This window comes from Triticum dicoccoides, chromosome 6B (genome assembly GCF_002162155.2).
Source record: "Triticum dicoccoides isolate Atlit2015 ecotype Zavitan chromosome 6B, WEW_v2.0, whole genome shotgun sequence".
Taxonomy (NCBI): Eukaryota; Viridiplantae; Streptophyta; class Magnoliopsida; order Poales; family Poaceae; genus Triticum; species Triticum dicoccoides.
In genome coordinates, this window is record NC_041391.1 from 576,139,031 (window position 1) to 576,145,975 (window position 6,945).

Here is a 6,945-nt window from a genome sequence, read left to right on the forward strand (position 1 = left end):
GCGTACAAAGAAGAAACTAAGAAAGATAAATAAAAACTAGAAAACTGTTGTACAACAACGTAACTGCAGGTTTTGACTAACTTCACACTCAAAGATAAATGCTCTTTCCTTGACGGATTACCTGTCTAACAGGCTACCTCACTCGAGAGTGGTGAGGCGAAGTGAAATTGACTTGCGAGTTCGATCACTCCATGGGCGATCCTCCATCCTTCTCTACCCCACAGAAAGCCTTCAATGGATCAGTGAATTTGCGCCCTTCTTCCGAGTGCCGGAACTTGGTGTAGTCGTCGTTCTTACACGGCCCGTACACCAGAGGGTGGTCTTTGTCCACGACCTCGTCCATCGCGCTCAACTCCGTTCTTCCCCCGGCAGACGAACAGCACTGCCAGGCGCTCACGGTTGCTCGGCGTTCTGACACGGTGGAGGCACGGCGGCACCCTTCCGTTGGTCACGACCTGCGGCATATACGGCGGTGACATCCCTGTGGCGTCAGAACTGGAGATGCGCGCGCGCACACGATCAGACATGATAGAGAAAGGGCGCGCGTGCCTCTTACCGTCAACAACTCGCCGGCCACGAAGGCGAACGTTGCCGGATCAGGCGGCACGGCGAGCCAGCTCCCGTCCTTGGCCTGCATCTCCAGGCCTTCCACCCCGTGCTGCACGATCGTGGTGGTCACGCTGTCGTCGCAGTGCGCCTGCAGGGACATGCAGGTCCGCGAATCGGGCGGGACGCCGTAGCGCGACAGCCGGGCGGAGTGGGCCAGCGCGTCGAAGTGCGCGTCGATGTGCTCCTCCTGGACGCCGAGGCCCTCCAGGACCATCTTCTCCACCGTCCGCTGGAGTTCAAACACGTTCTTGGCTGCCGACACAATTGTGTCGCTGCGCATGGACGGACACGGTGAGAAGGTCAAAATGGATCGGCGACAACCGCGCGGCGGAGCAATGATGGTAGCCTCATTGAGTCAGATCATTCTAGAAAAAAGGTGACCATGGTTACCAGAAGGCAGGGTTCCCATGCGTCCACAGGAGGTCGGCGAAGTCACGGACGCGGTCGGCATCGGTGACGTCGGAGAGGCACAGGCTCTCCCAGTTCATGCCGGGGATGTTTGAGATGTAGCCTGTGAACGGCCCCATGGCGGAGACGTTCCGCTGCTTGGCCTCCACCGGGAGCGCGAACATCTCCGGCATGGCGCGACCGAATAGCCCCTGACGGAGCTCCGGGCCGAGCGCGTCGTGCGCGACGACGACGAAGCCGTGCGCAAACATGGACGCGGTCACCGCGTCCCGTGCTTCCCCCCAGCCTGGGCCGCCAGGCTCCAGTCCGCGGAGGTCGACCTTGGTGATCTCCATCAGCTGATGCTCTGAGCCGTCGGTCGAGCCCACCGGTTTGGCTTCTGATATGTGATGCTTCTTGGCATACACTGTTAGAATTAATGGGCTAGGCCCATAGCAATTTCTGAAATCTCAAAGCCCATTTGTAAAATGACAAGTGGTGGTGCTAAGTTTAGTCCCACTTGGAAGTTGAAGAAGAGTTGGACCTCTTTATATAGTGGGTTCTCTCCACCACTCTAAGTGGTGTGTGAGAAGAGAAAGCGAAAACCACATGTGCTCGCCTCACCGGGCCGGGGCGGGTTATTTTTATGTCTTGGCAGACAAGTTTTTGATTTCTTGTCCGGTAAGTATACGAATTAGAAACCGAGTCAGTTTAGGATTGTGGTCGCGACACAATACCGCCTCTGGTCCTAATATATATACAGCTAATGGCTGCGGCCATAGACACATCGGAAAACACCTAGGGTTTTGCCTCATCTCACAACTTGCGCCGCCATCGTAGTCTACTCCATCCCAAACGCCGGCGTGCATCGGCGCGTGGGAGAGCAGGTCTCCGGAACCGTTCGTCTTTGCGATCCTGCACCGGGAGAGGACGAATTAGGTTTTTGGGAAGCGCTGCGCGCGACTGCTCAAATTCGTCATCACGGGTCGTCTTCCGTCCAAGTCGGGCGGTGTTACTCATCTTCGTATTCATCGCCGTCAGCAGCAGATCGTCGCCAACATCGTCATCAACACTGTCGCACCCATAATAGCTAATGATCAGTACGTCCAACATCTTTTGTTCATGTCTGTTTCTACAGCTATTGTTACGTGTTTGCTGCTGTTATGCATGTCTTGCTGTTCTTCTAGTTTGCTAGATTATTGCATGCTAGTATCTCTTCTAGTCATGAATTATTTACTGGAATTAATCATGAACTTGCCTAATATTCCAACAATCCAAAAACCTAATTCTAGGCAATTTCCTGAGTTAACTATGGCTGGATTCGCTGATGCACTGAGGCCGGATAAGTTTACCGGTGTGCACTTTAAGAGGTGGCAGGTGAAGACCACGCTCTGGCTTACTGCTCTGAAAGTTTTCCACGCTAGTGTTGATGCTCCAGAGGGAATGACCGACGAAGATCGGAGAAAATTCCAGGAAGCCAATACTAAGTTTGTGGGATGCATTCTGAGTGTTCTTGCTGACCGTCTGTGTGATGTGTACATGCACATAAACGACGGAAAAATTCTGTGGGATGCACTGAATGCAAAATTCGGTGCAAACAAATGCAGGCAGTGAACTGTACATCATGGAGAGTTTTCATGACTACAAGATGGTGAATAATCGTTTTGTGGTTGAACAAGCTCATGAGATACAGTGCATTGTGAAGGAACTTGAACTCCTTAAATGTGTTCTACCCGACAAATTCGTGGCTGGATGCATGATTGCAAAGTTGCCTCCTTCATGGAGGGATTTCGCCACAACTCTGAAGCATAAGAGACAGGAGATATGATTTGAAAGTCTGGTTGCATCTCTTGATGTTGAAGAAAAAGCTCGGGCTAAAGATACCACTGAAAAAGGAAGTGAGGTTCATCCTACTGCTAACATGGTGCAGAGGTACCCACATAACAAGAACAAAGGGAAGAACAAATCTGTTTTCAACAAGCCTACCAAGACTACTACCTTCAAGAAGAAGAAGTTCAACAAGGCTGAGCTAGAGTGCTACGCCTGTGGGAAGCCTGGACACTTTTCCAAGGAATGCCCTGAACGTGCAGACCGCAGAGGGAAAACAAGCTCCAAGACTGTCAATATGGTGACCGCTAGCAATACTGATGGGTATGGTAATTTACCTATTGTGCTTTCAGTATTTCAATCATCTTCGTGGTGGATTGATTCGGGTGCTAACGTTCATGTGTGTGCTGACATCTCCCTGTTTACTTCTTATCAGGTCGCAAGGGATTCTTCCGTCCTAATGGGGAATGGGTCACATGCTTCTGTTCGTGGCATTGGCACGGTGGATCTGAAGTTTACTTCGGGAAAGATCGTGCAACTAAGGAACGTGCAGCATGTCCCTACTATGAACAAGAATCTAGTTAGCGGCTCCCTTCTATGTCGAGATGGATTTAAGGTAGTTTTAGAGTCCAATAAAGTAATAGTGTCAAGATTTGGACAATTTATAGGAAAAGGCTATGAGTGTGGAGGCTTGTTCCCCTTTTCTCTTTCAGATTTTTGCACTAAGTCAATAAACCAAATTTGTGCTAGTGTTAATGATGATGCAAGTATTTGGCACTCTCGTTTATGTCATATTAATTTTGGTTTAATATCTCGGCTATCCAGCATGAGTTTAATTCCGAACTTCACAGTTGCCAAAGGTTCTAAGTGCCATAGTTGTGTGCAATCGAAGCAACCTCGAAAGCCTCATAAGGCTGCCGAGGAGAGAAACTTGGCACCTCTAGAACTCATACATTCTGATCTTTGTGAGATGAATGGTGTGTTGACAAAAGGTGGAAAGAGATATTTCATGACTTTGATTGATGATGCGACTAGATTTTGCTATGTTTATTTGTTGCAAACTAAAGATGAAGCATTAGACTACTTTAAAATCTATAAAGCTGAAGCTGAAAATCAACTAGAGAGAAAGATCAAGCGTCTTAGGTCCGATCGTGGTGGAGAGTATTTTCCAAAAGTTTTTGATGAATTTTGTGAGGAACATGGTATTATTCATGAGAGGACGCCTCCTTATTCACCTCAATCAAATGGAGTGGCCGAGAGGAAAAACCGCACATTGACTGACTTGGTGAATGCCATGTTAGACACTGCTGGTTTATCTAAGGCATGGTGGGGGGAGGCTCTATTGACTTCATGTCATGTCCTGAATAGAGTTCCCAACAATAATAAAGAGAAAACCCCTTATGAGGAGTGGGTTGGGAGAAAACCATCACTTTCTTATTTGCACACTTGGGGATGTTTGGCAAAGGTCAATATTCCTATTCCTAAGAAACGCAAACTTGGACCAAAGACAGTGGATTGTGTCTTTCTAGGGTATGCTCAACGGAGCATTGCTTATAGGTTTTTAGTGGTAAAATCTGAAGTACCTGATATGCATGTTGATACTATAATGGAATCTCGTGATGCAACATTTTTTTAGAACATATTTCCTATGAAAGATATGCATAGCATTGCTAGATTTTCTTCTGAGATAATTCCTGAATCTAGTACAACTGATGAATATTTCGAACAATCACATGAGGAAGTCCTTGAGAAGGATAACAATGAAGTTCCTAGAAGGAACAAGAGACAAAGGATTGCAAAATCCTTTGGTGATGATTTCATTGTATACCTTCTGGACGACACACCCAAGACGATTGCAGAAGCATATGCATCTCCGGATGTAGATGATTGGAAAGAAGCTGTTCATAATGAGATGGACTCAATTCTTTCTAATGGAACTTGGGAACTAACTGATAGACCATATGGTTGTAAACCTGTGGGCTGTAAGTGGGTGTTCAAAAAGAAGCTAAAGCCTGATGGTACTATTGATAAGTACAAGGCGCGGCTAGTGGCCAAGGGCTACACTCAGAAAGAAGGCGAAGATTACTTTGACACCTATTCACCCGTTGCTAGAATGACCACCATTCGAGTGTTACTTTCCTTGGCTGCCTCTTATGGTCTTATCATTCATCAAATGGATGTAAAGACAGCTTTTCTCAATGGAGAGTTGGAAGAGGAGATCTATATGGATCAGCCTGACGGGTTTGTGGTAAAGGGTGAAGAAAGAAAGGTTTGCAAGTTGTTAAAATCTTTGTATGGTCTGAAACAGGCACCTAAGCAATGGCATGAGAAGTTTGAAAGAACTTTGACTTCTGCAGGATTTGTCATTAACGAGGCTGATAGGTGTGTTTACTATCGCCATGGTGGGGGCAATAGTGTCATATTATGTTTGTATGTGGACGACATACTGATCTTTGGTACAAACATTAATGCAATTAATGAGGTCAAGTCTTTTCTATCAAAAAGTTTTGACATGAAAGATCTGGGAGAAGCCGATGTAATTCTAAACATCAAACTTATTAAGGATGAGAGTGGGATTACATTAACTCAATCTCACTATGTTGAGAAGGTCTTGAATCGATTCGGTTTTATGGATAGCAAGCCTTCTCCAACACCTTATGATCCCAGCGTGACACTCAGAAAGAACAAGAAAGAAACGAGAGATCAATTAAGATACTCTCAAATTGTCGGTTCACTCATGTACTTAGCTAGCACTACAAGACCAGATATCTCTTTTGTTGTGAGCAAACTGAGTAGGTTCATGTCCAACCCGGGTGATGATCATTGGCATGCACTAGAAAGGGTCTTGCGCTATCTGAGAGGTACTATGAGTTACGGAATTACTTATTCAGGGCATCCTGCTATGCTAGAAGGATATAGTGATTCAAATTGGATCTCCGATGTTGATGTACTTTACGCAACAAGTGGGTATGTATTTACTCATGGTGGTGGCGCAGTGTCATGGAGGTCTTGCAAGCAAACCATATTGACGAGGTCAACTATGGAAGCAGAATTAACTGCTTTGGACACAGCTACTATTGAGGCAGAATGGCTGCGTGAGCTCTTGATGGACTTGCCGGTTGTTGAAAAACCTGTAACGGATATTCTTATGAATTGTGATAACCAAACGGTTATCGCTAAAGTGAACAATTCTAAAGATAATGCAAAGTCATCAAGACACGTGAAAAGACGTTTGAAGTCTGTCAGGAAGTTGAGAAACTCCGGAGTAATAACTGTTACGTATATACAAACAGACAAAAACCTGGCAGATCCCTTTACAAAGGGACTATCACGAAATGTGATAGATATTGCATCGAGGGAGATGTGTATGAGACCCATAGATGTTACACCATAGTAGTAACCCAACCTTTGTGATCGGAGATCCCGTGAATTAGGATCTGAGAAGAACAAGCTATTGGTTAACTGAGGAGAGTAATAACTTATGATCGTCTCCAAGTGAAGATGCAAAACTCTCAGAGCTGTAAGGCTCAGATCTGTAAGGCAGGTCGGCAACATGCCTTAATGTGGTTCTATTGGCTATAATTAGCAAAGATGCTGTCCTACAGAGCAGTCTTGAAAGAACACACCTATATGAGTTCTGACTGTAAACGTCGCAGTCTATGAGATTTGGGTGATCTCTAGTAAACTCACGAAGAGACCAGGGAGTATGACGTATAAGCTCCGAACCGCGGGGTAGCCTATTGGCGGTCAGGTACTGGTTAAGACTTTGAGTGAAACCTGTTCACACAAAACTAGCAATTCAAGGCATAGTCCATTGTCAAGTTGTGAATGGATGTAGCTTAAAGTTCTAGGCAGAAGTTCAACTTAACAGTCTCTGCTGAAACACTGGTATATTAAACAAGTGGTGAGAGAAGGCAAATCTCTAAATGGGTATTTGAGATCTGGTGGGGGATTGTTAGAATTAATGGGCTAGGCCCATAGCAATTTCCGAAATCTCAAAGCCCATGTGTAAAATGACAAGTGGTGGTGCTAAGTTTAGTCCCACCTTGAAAGTTGAAGAAGAGTTGGACCTCTTTATATAGTGGGTTCTCTCCACCACTCTAATTAAGTGGTGTGTGAGAA

At 46.0% G+C, this 6,945-nt stretch overlaps 1 pseudogene; it reads right to left on the minus strand.

The window, feature by feature from the left end:
• Positions 1-47: 47 nt before the first annotated feature.
• Positions 48-1,379, minus strand: LOC119320180 (annotated as a pseudogene).
• Positions 1,380-6,945: the final 5,566 nt, after the last annotated feature.